Source organism: Bombina bombina, chromosome 8 (assembly GCF_027579735.1).
Source record: "Bombina bombina isolate aBomBom1 chromosome 8, aBomBom1.pri, whole genome shotgun sequence".
Taxonomy (NCBI): Eukaryota; Metazoa; Chordata; class Amphibia; order Anura; family Bombinatoridae; genus Bombina; species Bombina bombina.
The window spans coordinates 165,502,513-165,522,904 of NC_069506.1; positions in this window are offsets into that span (position 1 = coordinate 165,502,513).

Here is a 20,392-nt window from a genome sequence, read left to right on the forward strand (position 1 = left end):
TTGTCATATACCATGTGTTGAGCACTATTTGGCAGCAGTGTTGACAACAATATTTGTAACAATGCAGCCATCTAAAGCTCAAACATTTTATAAAATTGTTAAAAATATTGTTACACACACTGCTGACATATAGGGGCGTATCATGTCTGCCAGACATCGCTGAATTCCCGACAAAACATTGCACAAGCAGTTCTAGCTAACAGGGGGTGTCAATCAACCCGATCGTATAGGATCAGGCGGATTGATGTGCGCAGCCTCAGAGGCAGCGGACCAGTTAAGGAGCAGCGGTCTTAAGAATGCTGCTTCATAACTGCTGTTTCCGGCGAGCCTGAAGGTTCACGCAGAAACAGGGGTATCAGGGGCCATTCGGCCCTTGATAAATCAGCCCCATAATGCTCACAACACTAACATGCTCCTAAGGCTACCTAAGTCACTCTTGTGAGCTGCTGGTGCAATGCTGAATACGGCAAGCGCATTGCTCGCCGTATTCAGCGAGGTCTGTCGGACCTGATCCTCACTGTCTGATCAGGTCCGACAGACCTTGATAAATTGGCCCCATAGTGCTCACGACACTAACATGCTCCTAAGGCTACCTAAGTATACTCTTAAACAAAGGATGCTAAGAGGACAAAGTAAATTTGATAAATTAAGTAAATTGGAAAATTACATGCGCTATTTGGGGCATATGTATCAAGCTCCGAATGGAGCTTGATGCCCGTGTTTCTGGAGAGCCTGCAGGCTCGCCAGAAACAGCAGTCATGAAGCAGCGGTCACAAAGACCGCTGCTCCATAACCTGTCCGCCTGCTCTGATGAGGCGGACAGACATCGCCGAAAATCAACCCGATCAAGTAGTTTGGGTTGATTGACACCCCCTGCTGTAGGCCCATTGGTCACGAGTCTGCAGGGGGCGGCGTTGCACCAGCAGCTCTTGTGAGCTGCTGGTGCAATGCTGAATACGGCGAGCGTATTGCTCGCCGTATTCAGTGAGGTCTGTCGGACCTGATCCGCACTGTCGGATCAGGTCCGACAGACCTTGATAAATCGGCCCCATAGTGCTCACGACACTAACATGCTCCTAAAGCTACCTAAGTATACTCTTAAACAAAGGATGCTAAGAGGACAAAGTAAATTTGATAAATTAAGTAAATTGGAAAGTTACATGCGCTATTTGAATCATGAAATTTTAATTTTAACTTTCATGTCACTTTATTTCTAAATAAGTCTCTATAACTCATATATAACATCTTTTTTGTCTGGAGTTTTATGGATACCTTGAAACTAGGGATGGGCGAATGTGTTTATATTCGAATTTGAATGTTAGAACGAAAGTTATTGTAGAAATTCGATTTACATAATCGAATGTTGATAAGAACGAATATTCTTAAAAATTCTATAATCGAATGCTATTTACAGTTTTCGAATGTCCCTTTCGAATTAGAATGTTTATAATTAGATCGAAAGTCCACATTCAAAATATCAAATGTAACATTCGATTTAACAAATACTATTCAGAAGTTCAATAGTTCATGTGGTAGGAAATTTAGTAAATAGATACATAAAAGATACAAATATATCAATTTGAATGTTTCTATTTCGAATATTGCATATTTCAAATATTTACATTTAAAGAAAGCATTATAAATACTATTACAAATATATAAATTAGAATTTTTTAAATTTGAATATTGCATAATTCGAATCAAATTATTAGACAAAAATTAATCGAATATAACATTTAAAGAAAGCATTAGAAATACTATAACATTAAAGGAATGTTAGAATGTTGTACAAACATTCAAAAATTCAAAATGAACGAACAAATGTGTTTCGTTTTTCGAATGTTGCGAAACATTCGCCTATCCATACCTGAAACCAAACTTGGTCTGATTGGTATTTCTTTATGTAAAATAATATATTTTTAGCTTTTAACTGTTAGTCTTGAGCTACACATATTTGCGGACACATTTTGTTTACTGGAATATAGTCTCTCTATCCATTTACATTTGAAATGTGTTCGAGAGGGATATGCTTCAGACTGGAATATCTGGGATATCTTAGAAATTGAAGAATTTACATAATCTGCGTATGCTTTACACGATACCTTGCTAGTACCACATCAAAATAATCTTGTTATACTGGCTGCTAATGTTTATTAATCAAACATTTCTATTGATAATTAAGGTAAATTAGAAATAAAATCTCACAGTATGGACTCCCAAAATGAAAACTAAAAAAGAATATTAGTTAAGTGAATCTAAGCTTCATACTTGTAAATATATTACAATTGCCCTGATTTGAACTGGTTTGTTTTGATGTTTGAAACATATGTGATTACATTTTATTATTATTATTATTATTATTATCGGTTATTTGTAGAGCGCCAACAGATTCCGCAGCGCTAATCTGTTTCTGCTTCTATAGTAAGTGAAGAACAAAAGCTTTATTTAACAAATCTGCATATTAGACATGTGCAGCAGCGAAAAATTTGGTTCGGTTTGGATCGATTCGGACCGATTCGAATTTCGGTTCGGATCGATACAAATTCGGAAGAAATCGAATGAATTCGTTTCGGATTCATTCGGATTCTTTCGGATTCGTGTGAAATGCGGTTCGGTTCGATTCGGTTCGAATCGATTCGGATTTTCGGAATTTCGGCACTGTTAAGTGGGATGTGCTGTGTATTACACTAGTATACTGTACAATACTAGTGTAATACATGGCCATCCGAATCCATCCGAATAAATTCGAAGCGATTCAGATTTTTTCGGTAGATTCGGCACTGCCGCAATTCAGAAATTCTAATCGATCCGAATTCCGAATTTGGCAAAATTAGTCCGAATTTCAATTCGGACCGAACCGAATCGCACATTTCTACTGCATATCCAAATAAGATCAAATCCTCTTTCCCACAGCATTAGTCAATGTTCTGGCATGTATTGCAGCAAATAGCACTGGCAAGTGTAGTTTTACTTGTATCTACTTTAAATAAGGAACGCTTATGCAGTCTATAAAAACATCATCTACAGTTATACCCACTGACATATACAGGTTTCATCTTTAAGAAGCTCACTGGCATACACAACCACAAAAAATTCCCTACACATAAAAATATGGACAGATAAAATATACATATTTATAGTGTTAACACACAGTCCAAGTCTAAAGCAATCATCTAGCAAGTTAAGTAACTGACATTTATACAGCAGCTCTATGCTATCTATAGGGTCCTTTGAGACACATAATTTGAAAAGGCTTTGCTTTTTAGAATGTTAGGTCTCAACTGTGTGTTATTTTTGGTAGAGAGGGGGATACAGTTCTTCTGATTGAAAAGTTTTATTTCTCTGAAGTATATGTCTACAGAATTAAAAATGTACATTTAATTTAAAAGAAAAGCCCTAGCATTTGATTTTTCAGTTCCATGCAAAGGAAGAGACACTGTTTCAATGCCCTCCTCTTTAAGTATTTAGTAACACTGGTGTATGGCTTAAGAAATTGTAATTTATACATTGATCATGTGAAATTTGGAGGGTCAAATAACCCCTCATTTAAAAGAGATTGGCTGAGATAGGGGCACTGGATCAAAGCTGCCCAACATTTATTATTCTCAAGCTAGTGCCTAACTTGTTAGAAAGATGACATTTTCAAAATGATCACGTAATAATCAAAAAGTACCCCCATAGATGATGGAGATGCCCCTCTTTACAAACATGGATCCCATACCCTCAAAATTTCATGACTTCTGAAAAGTGGGATATTTTACAGCCTGTGCCCTGTATCAGAGGATATTTTTCTCCTCTTGCCTCCTAGACACCAACAGTAAAACATGACCTTTTCTCTTTATAGAAGCACTGTTAAAGTAGGTTAGCCACATTTAGCTGAAATGCCACAATTAGATAAACAGTCTACATAACTCACAAAAGGCTGGAAAACCTTTATTTAGCATCTCCAATGATGATAGTCTATGAAACCTATTTAGTAAAGCTCTCTCATGTTCCTGTTCATCAGAATAATAAAAATAGCAATTATAGAAGCTATTGTAACTTCATGCCTACTTCTAAGTCAATAAAGATGTTTAGCCTTTTTATAATTCGTGTGAGCAGAAAACCACTGAAAATCAACCAAAATCAAGAGAAATATAAGCGTTAATAACGCCGTTAGGGCAGCATGGAACATCCTAACTTTTATAGCATTCTGCAGCCTCCCACTTATACAATCAAGAATGGGACTGGGGTGTGTGCCTAGCAGCATAGGCTGTCCCCCATGATCCGATCCCAGTCTTGAAATCACAAGATCATATTGACGATCACATAATTTCATTTTTACAGCAACTGTTGAAACAGTTTGATGCCAGCACAATGAGCTGGTCTATTTTGCTAATATATATATTCAATATTCAAGAGCCTCACCTGCCTCATTCACTTCAGTAGTTTCTGTTATTCCCTGCTGCTACTAAAGCACACTAATCCCTCCATCATCCATTATTTCATGAACTTGCTCCATGCTTAAAATATTACAATGAAGAGAAACTGGCAACTGACTTTAAACTGTAACTATTCAGCATAGCGAAAAGAGTGACAATGGGCTTGGAAAATAAAACTGGTAATGTGCCTACACAAAAAAAAATTAGCACAAGACCTGAATATTAATTTAATTATTACATTTAATTTAATAAAATTATAATTCTGAGAGGTGCTAGATAAGTTACCAACATCACACATTGGCCTCTAGTTATCAAGCAGTCAACCTCAAATACGCTGGAATTCCGCAGCGTATTTGTGGCGAGGCTGATTCGCCTAAGTTATCAAGCCCTACACACCGGCAAAAGTAGAATTTAGTGACGTAAGCTTCGATCCGCCGGACTCAGTCCGACACAGATTGATTCTTATGTCACTACAGATGTTCCGCACACAAGTTCGGCACAATCTGACTACTTTTGCTAGTTATCAAAAAACTAGCAGGTACGCTCGTCACTTTTCCGGCCCAGCGTACCTGGTTTTCGATCCGCCGCCCTGGAGGCAGCGGATCCCATAGGATTCAATGGAAGTCTGACCATAGCGAAAGTTCATGTTCGCTGCTGCCCGACATCCCATTGATTCCTATGGGAAGTGTGTACACCTAACACCCTAACATGTACCCCGAGTCTTAACATCCCTAATCTATCCCCCCCTACACCGCCGCAACTAAATAAACTGATTAACCCCTAAACCGCCGCTCCCGGACCCCACCGCTACTCTAATAAACTGATTAACCCCTAAACCGCCGCTCCCGGACCCCACCGCCACTATAATAAATATCTTAACCCCTAAACCGCCGCTCCCGGACCTCGCCGCCACCTACATAATACCTATTAACCCCTATCCTGACCCCCCTACACCGCCGTCACTATAATAAATTTATTAACCCCTATCCTGCCCCCCCTACACCGCCGCCACTATAATAAATTTATTAACCCCTATCCTGCCCCCCCTACACCGCCGCAACTATAATAAAATTATTAACCCCTAAACCTAAGTCTAACCCTAACCCTAACACCCCCCTAACTTAAATATTAATTAAATACATCTAAATATTATAACTCTTATTAACTAAATTAATCCTATTTAAAAATAAATACTTACCTGTAAAATAAATCCTAAGATAGCTACAATATAAATAATAATTATATTGTATCTATTTTAGGATTTTTTTTATTTTACAGGCAAATTTCAATTTATTTTAACTAGGTACAATAGCTATTAAATAGTTAATAACTATTTAATAGCTACCTAGTTAAAATAAAGAGAAATTTACCTGTAAAATAAAAACTAACCTAAGTTACAATTACACCTAACACTACACTATCATTAAATAAATTATTCCTATTTAAAACTAAATACTTACCTGTAAAATAAACCCTAAGATAGCTACAATGTAATTAATAATTACATTGTAGCTGTTTTAGGATTTATATTTATTTTACAGGTAACTTTGTATTTATTTTAGCTAGTTAGAATAGTTATTAAATAGTTATTAACTATTTAATAACTACCTAGCTAAAAGAGATACAAAATTACCTGTAAAATAAATCCTAACCTAAGTTACAATTAAACCTAACACTACACTATCATTAAATTAATTAAATAAATTACCTACAAATAACTACAATTAAATACAATAAAATAAACTAACTAAAGTACAAAACATAAAAAAAATAAGTTACAAAAAAAAAATAAGTTACAAACATTTCGAAAATATTACAACAATTTTAAGCTACTTACACCTAATCTAAGCCCCCTAATAAAATAACAAAGCCCCCAAAACAAAAAAAAATGCCCTACCCTATTCTACATTAAAAAGTTAACAGCTCTATTACCTTACCAGCCCTTAAAAGGGCCTTTTGTGGGGCATGCCCCAAAGAATTCACCTCTTTTGCCTGTAAAAAAAAAATACAACCCCCCCAACATTAAAACCCACCACCCACATACCCCTAATATAACCCAAACCCCCCTTAAATAAACCTAACACTACCCCCCTGAAGATCATCCTACCTTTAGCCGTCTTCAGCCAGCCGATGGAACAGAAGAGGAGATCCGGAGCGGCAGAAGTCATCATCCAAGGGGCGCTGAAGAAGTCTTCCATCCGATTGAAGTCATCATCCAAGGGGCGCTGAAGAAGTCTTCCATCCGATTGAAGTCAACATCCAGGCGGCGTCTTCAATCTTCATCCATCCGGAGCGGAGCCATCTTCAGACGAGCCGACGCGGAGCCATCTTCTTCCACCGACGACTGAACGACGAATGACGGTTCCTTTAAGTTTAACTGACCGGAACAGCCAATAGAATGCGAGCTCAATCTGATTGGCTGATTGGATCAGCCAATCCTATTGAACTTCAATCTGATTGGCTGATTTAATCAGCCAATCAGAGTTTTCCTACCTTAATTCCGATTGGCTGATAGAATCCTATCAGCCAATCGGAATTCGAGGGACGCCATCTTGGATGACGTCACTTAAAGGAACCGTCATTCCTCGTTCAGTCGGTGGTGGAAGAAGATGGCTCCGCATCGGCTCGTCTGAAGATGGCTCCGCTCCGGATGGATGAAGATTGAAGACGTCGCCTGAATGTTGACTTCAATCGGATGGAAAACTTCTTCAGCGCCCCTTGGATGATGACTTCAATCGGATGGAAGACTTCTTCAGCGCCCCTTGGATGATGACTTCGGCCGCTCCGGATGTCTTCTTCTGTTCCATCGGTGGTCGGCTGGCTGAAGAAGGCTGGTGGGTTTTAATGTTGGGGGGGGGTTGTATTTTTTTTTTACAGGCTAAAGAGCTGAATTCTTTGGGGCATGCCCCGCAAAAGGCCCTTTTAAGGGCTGGTAAGGTAATAGAGCTGTTAACTTTTTAATGTAGAATAGGGTTGGGCATTTTTTTATTTTGGGGGGCTATGTTATTTTATTAGGGGGCTTAGATTAGGTGTAAGTAGCTTAAAATTGTTGTAATATTTTTGAAATGTTTGTAACTTTTTTTATTTTATTTTTTGTAACTTATTTTTTTTTTATTTTTTGTACTTTAGTTAGTTTATTTTATTGTATTTAATTGTAGTTATTTGTAGGTAATTTATTTAATTAATTTAATAATAGTGTAGTGTTAGGTTTAATTGTAACTTAGGTTAGGATTTATTTTACAGGTAATTTTGTATTTATTTTAGCTAGGTAGTTATTAAACAGTTAATAACTATTTAATAACTATTCTAATTAGCTAAAATAAATACAAAGTTACCTGTAAAATAAATATAAATCCTAAAATAGCTACAATGTAATTATTAATTACATTGTAGCTATCTTAGGGTTTATTTTAAAGGTAAGTATTTAGTTTTAAATAGGAATAATTTATTTAATGATAGTGTAGTGTTAGGTGTAATTGTAACTTAGGTTAGTTTTTATTTTACAGGTAAATTTCTCTTTATTTTAACTAGGTAGCTATTAAATAGTTATTAACTATTTAATAGCTATTGTACCTAGTTAAAATAAATTGAAATTTGCCTATAAAATAAAAATAAATCCTAAAATAGCTACAATATAATAATTATTTATATTGTAGCTATATTAGGGTTTATTTTAAAGGTAAGTACTTATTTTTAAATAGGATTAATTTAGTTAATAAGAGTTATAATATTTAGATGTATTTAATTAATATTTAAGTTAGGAAGGTGTTAGGGTTAGGGTTAGACTTAGGTTTAGGGGTTAATAATTTTATTATAGTTGCGGCAGTGTAGGGGGGGCAGGATAGGGGTTAATAAATTTATTATAGGTGGCGACGGTGTAGGGGGGGCAGATTAGGGGTTAATAAGTTTAATATAGGTGGCGGCGGGGTCTTTCTCTCACCTCACTACCTGTCCCCTCAATCCAATCCCCTCACAACTACTGCCCTCCCTCTCTCCTATTCTTACTCCAATCCTCACACATATTTTTAGTATTTTCTCAGTACAGGTAAATTTCCCTCATCCCTAAACATGCACTAGTCACAACTATCCTCAAAAAACCTTCTCTTGATCCAACCTCCCCATCGAACTACTGCTTTATACATGTTTATACACGTTTATCACAACTCCCTCCTTGATCCATTGCATTCTGGATTTCCTCACTCCACAGAGACAGCAATTATTAAGGTTTCTGATGACCAACTTAAAGGCTACTTCTCTCTGTTAATCCTTCTTGATCTGTCTGCAGCCCTTGATACTGTTGACCACTTTCTCTTGCTCCAAAACATCCAACAGACACAGCCCTCTCATGGTTCTTCTCCTACCTCTCCGACCTCAGCCCCTTTACCACTTTTTGTTGGGGTATCACAAGGCTCTATCCTTGGTCCCCTTCTTTCCTCAATCTTTACATCTTTCTTAGGTTCCTTAATAAGAGTCCCACAGGTTTCAATATTATTTGTATGCTAATGACACCCAAATCTATATCTCTGTACCAGACCTATCACCTTCCTTGCTAATCGGTGTCACTAACTGTCTTCCTAATATTTCATCCTAGATGCCCTCACACTACCTTAAACTAAATCTCTCCAAAACTTAGCTCCTTATCCCTCTTCTACCAAAATCCCTACTGCCCATCTTTCTATAACTGTTGATAATAGCATAATTACCCCATCCCCACATGCATAATGTCTTTGGGCAATACTTGACTCAGATCTTTTTTTCATCTTTTTTTACATCAATGTAAACATCTTTGGTCAGTTCCTGCCATTTCCACCTTAAAAACATTTCCAAAATGTGTGATTTCCTCACACATGACACAGCTAAGATTTTAATTCACTCTCTCATCATTTCCCATTTTGACTATAGCAACCCCATCCTCTCTGGTCTCCATAGCTGCCATCTATCCCCTTTACAATCCATAATGAATGCATATGCAGGGCTAATCTTCCCTACATGTCACCCCTCATCTGCTGCACCTATCTGCCAATCCCTTCACTGGCTTCCTCTAGCCTCCATAAAACACAAAGTCCTCAATAACACTGCTCCACCCTATATCTCAGACCTCGTCTCCAGATACTCTCCCTCCCAGCCCCTTCACTCTGCTCACAACCTCTTTCTCTCCTCCTCTCTTGTAACCTCCTCACATTCCCATCTTCAGGACCTTTCCAGAATGGCACCTATTTTTTGGAACCTTCTGTCTCGCACCACAAGATTCTCCCCTAGTTTTCAGCATTTCAAGCATTCCTTAAAGGCTCTACTGTTTAGGGCTGCATACATCTGCTAATCTTTCTTACCTCAGTTCCTCCCCTACTCCTTTTCTATCTACTTGAACCCCCTTAGCATGAAAGCCTACAAGCCCAGCTGTTTTGTAGATCACATTCATGAGAGGTGATTTACAACAGTGCAACTCTTGGCAACACTCTCCTTTGCATGCTATTCCTATGTTTATAGTGCTACAGAATCTGTTGGTGCTCTACAAATAACTGATAATAATAATAAGAGATTCATCAGCAGTTTCCAGGTGATTCCTAACATTTATTCCTGAAAATCTAACCCGCAGAAAAATCCCAGTGTAAATTCAGCCGTTTATATATGTCAAAATTTACAAAACCATGCATTAGTTGCTGAAGAAACACCAGTAAAGTGAGAATGAGTACTTAAATATTCAGAAAAATAAATGTTAAGTGAGGGAGGGGGAGGGATGGGTTCCCTACACTATGGAAAAGGGTGAGGGAGGGGGGTCCTTCATACAGACATTTTTTTTATAAATAAGAAAAAAACTACAAACTGGGTACTGGCAGAAAGATAGTGAGATAAGGGGAGGTTATAAGGCTGCTTGGGGGGGATCAGGGAGGTGAGTGGTTAGGAAGGTTCTTTACACTACACAATTTAAATAAATATATATATATATATATATATATGTTTGTTTTAAAAATATACTCTCCTTAAACTGCTTTATGCAGTTATATTTTTAAAAAATAAAAATGCTCATAACTTTTATTAATAAAAAGGAACAAAACTCTTTATTTTGGGGGGCAATTGGGGGACATTTTTTAATTTATCAGTGGTCTGACCTCTGATTAATTTTCTGAGCATATATTGCTACTGCGAGCTCATATTGGCTGGTTATTTAACGTGCGCCTGTAAATGGATTAATTTACCCGTTTACGGGCGCACGTTAAATTAGCACTCCACGTGTAATCTAGCCCTTTATATTTCATATTTCAATAACATGCTTTAAGATAACTAATTTTTTATGTGCACTAAACCAAGACCGCGTTAATATGCGTCAGGTTTCACTTTCAACTTGTAATACGCAGGTTAACCCGTGCACACAAAAAAAATACTTCTAGAGTAGCTTACACCCGTGCGGGAGCACTATATAGTGCACCACTTGTAATCTGGCCCTTAATGGGTAATGAAATATAATTTTGTTTTCTTTCAAATAGAGCATATAGTTTTAAACAACTTAACAATTCACTTTTATTAACAGTTGTGCTTAATTCTCTTGGTATCATTTGTTGAAGGCACAGCAAAGCACTACTGGGAGCTAGGTGAAAACATTAGGTAAGAGGCATGCATGTGCAGCCACCAATCACCAACCATCATCCAGTAGTGCTTTGCTGCTTCTGAGCTACCTAGGTATGTTTTTCAACAAGAGATGTCAAGAGAATTAAGCAAACTAGATAATAAAAATAGATTGGAAAGTTGTTTAAAATTGTACTCTCTATCTGAAACATGTAAGAGAAAAATTGTGTTTCATATCCCTTTAACACAATACGACATGCAGTTAATGTATAAATAATGTAACTAAACATAAGCTAAATCTCATATAAATAAGAAAAAATGTATAAGGGTGCCTGGGGGTATCATCCAGTCATATTACATCTTCTACAAGCACACTTTGAGTTAAATTATAAGTGTTCAGTGCTTGGTACTGTTTAAAGACAGATGAGTTGTGTCTGAAGAAACATTCACTGGCTAACTGTCATGACTGCCTGCAAATTCTAAATGTCAATATTTCTTTTTCTTTTTTTAATAGCTACTACTCTAGGTAGAACTCATATTTTCTAATAGCATGTTGACCCATAATTTTGTGTCTCTCTAAAGGAACTTTTAGCAGATTTATGTATTTTTTTCAGTAGAAGTTATATATCTGTCAAATCATTTAAACTGCAGTGTGTAGCAATAAATAAGATAAAAAAAACTTGTTTTAAAAATATTTCTTGAAACTAAAGGAACACGAAAGTTTTATTGTTGAGCTAGTTGAATATAGGGTATTCTCTGTTACTACAGAATAATTTAGCAAAATAGTTATCACAAAGAAAGTATCTTCTTAACCAGGGTCCACTATCTGGTCATTTTTATCTAGACACAACTTTCTAAATGTTGATAATCTGTATATATATTATTATACATGAAGGTATTTTGCTGCACTTCACTTGATGCTGCATTGCACCCAAAACTGCTTATGTGCTGCATTATGTTTGAGCATAACATTTGGCTGTGAGCCCAATATACCTCTTTACCTCCCGCCTTTATAATTCACATAGTGCCAACCACCCACACTGCATGCATTAAACTCACAGCTGACACTGGCGAGATGTTTGCTCCTCTCTGTTATTGGCAAATTCATGAGTCATTATAAATAATGAGAGCACTGTCCCTTAGTTAGAAATATCCCGTTTTACAGACAGCCACGCCCCTGGAATTCCAAACCCTGTACAAGCCATACTCCAACTACTCACCAGTTCCGTACGCTTGCCGCAGAGATAGGTTGGAACAATGAAGCCCTTGTTGCCGCTTTCTTTCATGGGCTCTCTGTTGCAATTAAAGACGATTAAAGAAAGATTGCTGTCAGAGATTTACCAGAGGATCTCGAGGCATTGGTGTCTTTTTTTATCCTAATTGACATCAGACTCAGAGAGAGGCCCTCTTTCAAGGAGCGCATGAGGAAGCCTCCTGTTCTGTTGTCTCCTACGTGTTCGTTCCCACCAATGCCTCCCTCTCCTCCCATGCCTCCTGGTCCCGAGTCACCAGGTACTGCTGAGCCGGTGCAGTTGGGATTCACGCGTCTCTCCACGGTGGAGAGGGCCTTTAGGAGGAGGGAGGGGCTCTGCCTCTATTGTGGGTTACAGGGCCACCTTTTGAAGTCTTGTCCTACACGGCTGGGAAACGCTCACACCTAAGGTCCTGTCGGGGCAGACCATGGGTGGTTTATCCTCGTCCCCGGAACTGCTTAAGGAGAAACCTTCGATCATGGTTGTCCTTTCCTGGGTGGACTCCTCCATAGTCACTCAGGCTCTTGTTGCGGGCTATTTCATTGACAGTGCTTTTGTATCAAAGCACTCCATTCCTCTTTTGCCTCGGTCCATTCCGCTTGCTATTGAAGCCATTGATGGCAGGCCCCTTCAGCCTGCACTCGTTACTCATGAAACTGTTCCGTTGTCCATGGCTGTTGGGGCTCTCCATTTTGAAACCCTCCAGTTCCAGGTGATAAACTCTCCACATTTTCCACTTGTTCTGGGTTATCTCTGGCTCCAAAAGCACAATCCCAGTCTCGACTGGCGCAGGTCCAAAATTTTGTCATGGTCCCCGCAATGTATTTCCACTTGTCTTCGGAAACCAGTTAAAGTCTTGTGCACTTCTTCGGTATCTCAATTGCCAGAGGAGTACCAAGAGTTCCTAGATGTTTTTGACAAGGTGCGTACCGGTACGTTGCCTCCTCACCGGTCTTACGATTGTGCCATAGACCTGCAACCAGGAACTATTCCTCCTCGGGGCGGGTGTACCCTCTGTCTGTTGCAGAGAATTGTGCTATGGAGGAGTATGTTGCCGATGCTCTGTCACGGGGGATCATCCGCAAATCCTGCTCTCCTGCAGGGGCTGGCTTCTTCTTTGTGAAGAAAAAGGGTGGCGAGTTAAGACCATGCATCGATTATAGGGGTCTTAATTGTCTTACCATTAAGAATGCTTACCCTATTCCGCTCATTACGGAACTCTTTGACCGCCTCAAGGGAGCTACGGTTTTACTAAACTTGATTTGAGAGGAGCGTACAATCTCATTAGGATTAAGGAGGGCCATGAATGGAAAACAGCATTTAACACCAGGAGCGGGCATTATGAGTATCTTGTAATGCCCTTTGGCTTATGTAATGCTCCTGCTGTTTTTCAGGAATTTATTAATGATGTCCTATGAGATATGTTGCAACAGTGTGTTGTGGTATACTTAGATGACATCCTCATACACTCACCCACACTTGAGGCTCATTGTTCTGATGTTACACGGGTTCTTCAGAGATTACGTGAGAACGGCCTGTTTTGTAAAGTCCATCAGACTCAAGTAACCTTCCCAGGATATGTTATCTCCGTTGCAGGGTTCTCCATGGATCCTGACAAGTTATCTGCAGTTCTGCAGTGGCCTCGCCCAGTTGGTCTTCGGTCTATTCAATGTTTTTTGGGGTTTGGCAATTACTATAGAAAGTTTATTAAAAACTTTTCTTCCTTGGTCAAACCTATCACAGACATGACCCGTAAAGAGAATGATCCACTCCATTGGTCACCTACTGCCATTAAGGCCTTTGATAGTCTTAAGACTGCCTTTGCTGCCGCTCCAGTTCTGGCTCATCCTAACCCTGTCCTGCCTTTCGTACTTGAGGTTGATGCGTCTGAGACTGGAGTAGGTGCCCTATTGTCTCAACGTCCTACGCCTGACGGTTCCTTGCATCCGTGTGGTTTCTTCTATAAGAAATTGTCTCCAGCGGAGTGCAATTATGAAATTGGCGACAGGGAATTACTGGCCATAATTTTGGCAATCAAGGAATGGAGGCATCTTCTCGAGGGTACTAGAGTGCCAGTGCTCATTCTTACTGACCACAAGAATTTAACTTATCTATCTGAAGCAAAACGTTTGTCGCCCCGACAGGCCAGATGGGCGCTATTTTTGTCTCCGTTTAATTATGTGGTCTCCTACCTGCCTGGTAGTAAGAATGTTAGGGCTGATGCCCTCTCTCGATAATTTTCGCCTCTGTCCAAGGAGGAGTCTTTACCTACTCCTGTTATACCTCCTGGCCATATTTTGGCTACCATACGTACTAATTTGACTTCTCCCTTGGGGGAGGATATCCAGGCTGCACAGACCAATGCACCTCCTGAGAAACCTAGTGGTAAGTGTTTTGTTCCTGAGAATCTTCGAACTAAACTTTTGCACACTTACCACTATCCTAAAGCCGCAGGTAATCCAGACAAGAACCAAATGATTTGGTCTGTCACTCGACAATTCTGGTGGCCAGGTCTTTGTTCTGATGTTGCTGCGTATGTTGCTTCCTGCTCAGTTTGTGCACAGAATAAGACTCCTCGACGTCTTCCTGAGGGTCTTCTTCAACCTATTGCTAATGGTGAGCGTCCTTGGACACATCTTTCCATGGACTTCATTGTCGAGCTCCCTGTTTCTAATGGCAATACTGTTATCCTTTATGGTGGTTGACCGTTTTTCTAAAATGTCACATTGCATTCCCTTGATGAAGCTGCCTACCGCTCAGGAACTTGCTTAAATTTTTGCCCGAGATGTCTTCTGTTTACATGGGTTACCCAAGGAGATAGTGTTGGACCGGGGTAGCCAGTTTGTCTCCAGATTTTGGCGTTCCTTTTGTGCTCAAATGGGGATCCAGCTTTCCTTCTCCTCGGCATATCACCCTCAATCCAATGGGGCTGCAGAACGGTCTAATCAAGCTCTGGAACAGTTCCTCCATTGCTATGTATCAGATCACCACAATAATTGGTCTGAACTGTTACCTTGGGCAAAGTTTGCTCATAATAGTGCTATTAATGCTTCCTCCAAGTTATCCCTGTTCATGGCGAATTATGGGTTTCAACCATCCTTGTTGCCCGATTCATTCATGTCTCAGGGTATTCCAGCTTTGGAGGAGCATCTCCGGCAACTCCGTTCCACGTGGGTGTAGATTCAGGATTGCCTTCATTGTTCTATGCAGCGCCAAAAGTTCCAGGCTGATCGCAGGCATCTGCCCGCACCTTCCTACCAGGTTGGTGAGAGAGTTTGGCTGTCCTCCTGCAACTTGAACCTTCGTGTGCCTTCCATTAAATTGGTTCCCCGTTATGTTGGTCCTTTTCGAATACTCCGACGGGTTAATCCTATGGCCTACACTCCTGACCTTCCTCCTGCTATGCGCAACTCCAATGTTTTTCATGTCTCCCTCTTGAAACCATTGGTTTGTAATTGGTTTACAACTGTGTTGCCTCATCCCTGTCCAATCTTTGTTGACAACCATGAGGAGTATGAGGTCAGCAGCATTATTGACTCTCATATGTCCAGGGGCCGTGTACAGTATTTGGTTCACTGGAGGGGCTACGGTCCAGAGGAGCGTTCTTGGGTTCCCTCCTCTGATATTCATGCTCCCGCCCTCCTCCATGCCTTCCATGCCTGTTTCCCCAATAAGCCTTATGTCCTCCCGCGGGGGAGGGGTCGTTGAGGGGAGGGTACTGTCAGGGTTTTTTCCCTGTTTTGTTTGCCATGTGCTGCTGGCAGTCATTTTACTCACCTCTCTTGCTGACTATGGTGCATTGTTGGTGATGCTGCTCATTTCCTGCACTTCCTTTTATGACCAGACTGGTGTGCATCATCCATGTGAGACAGGATGCAGTCTCAGAATTGTGATGTCATCACTTATTATTTAAAGGGTCTCTGTTCAGTATGCTTTGCCTTTGCGTTGTCTCAGACCTGTTTGTGAGAGTTCCTGTGTATTACCTGGCTGCCTGACGTCCTTCCTGGTTCCTGATCCCTGGCTTGTTCCTGACTCTGCTGTTTTCCTTGTTCCTGATTCCGGCTCGTCTGACTATTCGCTTTGGCTCCTGACTCGGCTCGTCTGACTACCAGCTCTGGTTTTGACTCCTGGCTTGTTATTTGACTTGTGGACTTTTTATTATTTTTTTCGCTATTAATAAAGGTGTGATTATTTTTGCACTTCTAGTCTCAGTCTGATTCCTGGCACCCTGACACCTGTGTACAGTTATATATAAACACTATATAAAAGGGATCATCAATTGTGAACCTCCAAAGGTTTTAGAAATACATTTTCCATGATTCTCAGCCAGCATTTCAGATGGCTGATCATCATGGGAAATGTAGTTCCAAAACCTCTGGAGGGCTACAATTGATGACCCTATGTATATAGTGTTTATATATAACTGTATATATACACACACACATGTAAAGCTTTAATCAAGGTAATTATATATTGAGATAAAAGGGTCATTGGGTTTGAGAGACAGACCCTTCAAAATAGGTACAGCTAGGAGGTATGCACTTCTAATTAACAGAAATTTGAGAGTTGTATCTTATTGAAGCATTCTCTAAATTCTTGGTAGGCTTAGTAATTGTTCTGAGAATCAAACAAAAGCAGAGCAGGAACTTACTTAATATCCATGTCATTAGAGTTATTAGGTGTCCAGCACTTTAACTGCCTACCCAGAAAAACAGATGTTAAAGAAAATGGACACTAAAGTGATTAGTTATGACCAGAGGTCAGATATGTACATATAATTTACATTAGCAATAAGCAATAGGTTCTGATTTGAATGCCTTTAAATCTGCAAACAATGGGATCTGAGGTCCCATATGGACATATGGTTGATAGGATCTATAAGTCCATGGAGACTCCAAGTGGTTACCTAGCCAACATAAGCTGCAAAGCCATAGGGTCTGATCTACATCTGATTGGAACTAACCTACCAATTTCTCTGGATCATTGATTAGTCGCCCATTATTTTGTTAGGACAGCTGTTAACCTCTACCTATTATTCCTAATATATTGATAATATTCCTAATTTTACCCTAGTGTTTAAACCAGTTTCCTTCTGGTTTAGCACAGATTAGACTCACATCCATACTTTTGAGGTTTAAAAAAATAATTGGGGACTCTGCCAACTCAGAACACATTAGTTAAATTTAGAAAAAAAATCTATTTGCCAATCTATAGCATTATTTTTAGCGCATTTGTGACTCCTAATGTGTTTTGGAATCTATATTCATTTATGTTTTGAAACTATCACTCACTGATGACAATGCACAGGCCCCTACTATATCTCTATCAATATAAGGAAAAAAAAAACAGCATGCATTTTTCAGAAGTAAAAATAGAAGACAATAAATTAAAGTAATCTTATTTTACAAGGACATCAGCTTTTGGAGAAAATACTGCATATCACTTATGTCCATAGCTTGTGCAAGATGTGTAATGATGAATTGAGAAACACATAGATAAGCAGAAATCCTAATATAAATGTATGATAACATAAATGTATGATACATTCTTTAACAGCTCTTTTACACAAGATAAAAAACACTTATATTACTCAAAGTCTGTATTTGTAAAGTATAAACATTATTGTACTGTTTTATTAACAAGCACCATTAAATACCATACCCAGCTGTTTTATTCATTTCCACATACAAAAAAAGCAAAATACATTTCTGTGCAGTAAACATAAATAAAAAGTATCAGTCTGAAGGGGTTAGGGTATGTAGAACTCAAATTGCAGGAAAATATACACAAAACAAATGAGTCTTTTTGAAAACTTTACTGATTGATAAGTAAAAGAATAGTTGGTAGTTCAGATTTAAGTTCACAGAAAAGGCCTTATGCAAATCACAAAAAAAGTCCAATAGACACTGCTGTTTGAATTGAGCAGTAAAAGGTGAGGTTGACACATAATACCTGATAGGTACAGCTTGTTTGAAGAAGTCTGTCACTGATATGGTAGACACAGGTTTCTCAGCAGGCACAGGATACCCAGCGGTTACTGTTGGTGAGACTGTCACGGGTTACGAGATAGGTACAGCAGGTACAGCTTCAAAAACAAGGTGAGCATACACCAGTATCAGGTTATTCTGCTTGGCTTTCAGGAACAAGGGGAGCATACACAGGTGCAAGGTAAGTATGCTTGGTCTCAAGAGCAAGGTGAGCATGTACAGATATTAGGTAAGTATGCTTGGTCTCAGGAGCAAGGTGAGCATACACAGGTATCAGGTAAGTATGCTTTGGTCTCAGGAGCAAGGTGAGTAAGGTAGGTAGGTGAGTAAGGTAAGTAAGCAATAACTCAGCACAGAGTGATGGGCTGGATGAGTTTTTATAGGAAATCCCACACCTGAGTCATCCATGTCAGCGTTCCTATAATTGGGACATTGCTCCTAGAGAGCTGCAGCCGCAACTGAAGACAAGTGGTACTCATTCACGAGACCGTGTCCCTCCAACCTGGTAAGGAAAAGTACCCTTACAGTACCCCCACCTTAGGCGTAACCTCCGGGGACGATTGAAAACAGGATTATTATTTTTTTTTATATTATTTATTAATTTTCTTCCAACAGATATATAGTAATACAATCAAAACAATCACAATTACATTCACAATTACAGTAATAAGCACAGTCGCTTCGGTTACACCTCGCAGGGTAAATTAAAAAAAAAAAGAAAAGAGAAAAGGAGATCAAACCAAAACATATTATTCATCCACATTCTAATTTAGGATCTAAGGATCCCATAACACAAAATTGATCTCATTTTGTCATAACCAAAAAAATAATCCAGCCATTACATCTTTGAGATCAGTCTCCATAATTAAGTATGAATGAACCGGTGTTTCAGATAAACAATATTATGTACTAATACTAAACACTGTGAAAAGAAAGAAAAATGTATACACAATACTAGATGGATCTGGCAGGGAAAAAAAAGGGTAAAGGAGAAGAAAAAAAAAAAAGGGGGAAGGGATGGGCTCCACCCCCGCCCTCTCTCTCCTAGACGTCCGACCCGGGGTATAGCCACTCTCCCCTCAGATTAGCTTCTAATAAGTAGGCTGAGTTTTTAAAGGGAGATACAACTAATTTTTGGGTCTCAATATCTAGTATCTTTATATATTTTCCCCATTTTTTAAAGAAGCTGCTAATGCCCAGTTCTTTACCCATTTGCACTTGAACCTGTTCTAAGAACATATGATGTAAAACATTATTCTTGATTTCTGAAAATTTGGGCTCATTAGCGGACTGCCAATTTCTCAATATTATTTTCCTACCTAACAAAATAATTGTATTAAGCAGTATAGTATTTTCCCCTCCAACGTCTTTGTTTATAAAAAAAAAAACACATTTTGAGAACTAAGATGAATAAATTGATTTAAAATTTTAGAGGCCCAAAATGAGATTTTACCCCAAAATCTTTTTATAATAGGACAAGACCAAAATAGATGTATCATATCTGCAGACTTAAATTTACACTTATTACACATTGGTATGTCCCCCCTTTCTAACCCAGTATGAAATAACTTTAGGGGTGATATAAGCTTGGTAAAGCACTCTAACTTGTTGCTCTCTAAAATACTGCCCGAGCATAGAAATCGTCATGAGAAATCTAATATTACTATTTTCTTGTCCAACTAATAAGGACTTGTAAATTGGTGTAAACTCTTCAGCTTCTTTATTTCCTCAATCGGAATAATATAGTTATTTGCTTCAGACAGTCATTATTCCAATCTGTATCCTTGAGTCTAAGACATTGCTCAGTATAGTGCCGGAGTTGTAAATATGAGAAAAAAAGATAATTTGGAATCCCATACTCCAATTTACATTCATCAAACGTTTTAACTCTGTTATTTTCCGCATTAATTAGTTGGGCAACATATTTAACCCCCAAATTACCCCATTCATCAAATCTACTAGATTCGTATCCTACTGAGAATTCTGGATTTCCCATAATAGTTAGGAAGGAAGAGGCTTTATGGTTAATACTTACTTTAGCACAAAACTTTCTCCACGCCTTAAGGGGTTGTTCTATAATTACTAATGATTTAATATCTTTTGGAATTAGTTTTGGGGGCATATGTACTAAGGCCTTTAATGCAAATGGAGCAACCAGAGCCTCTTC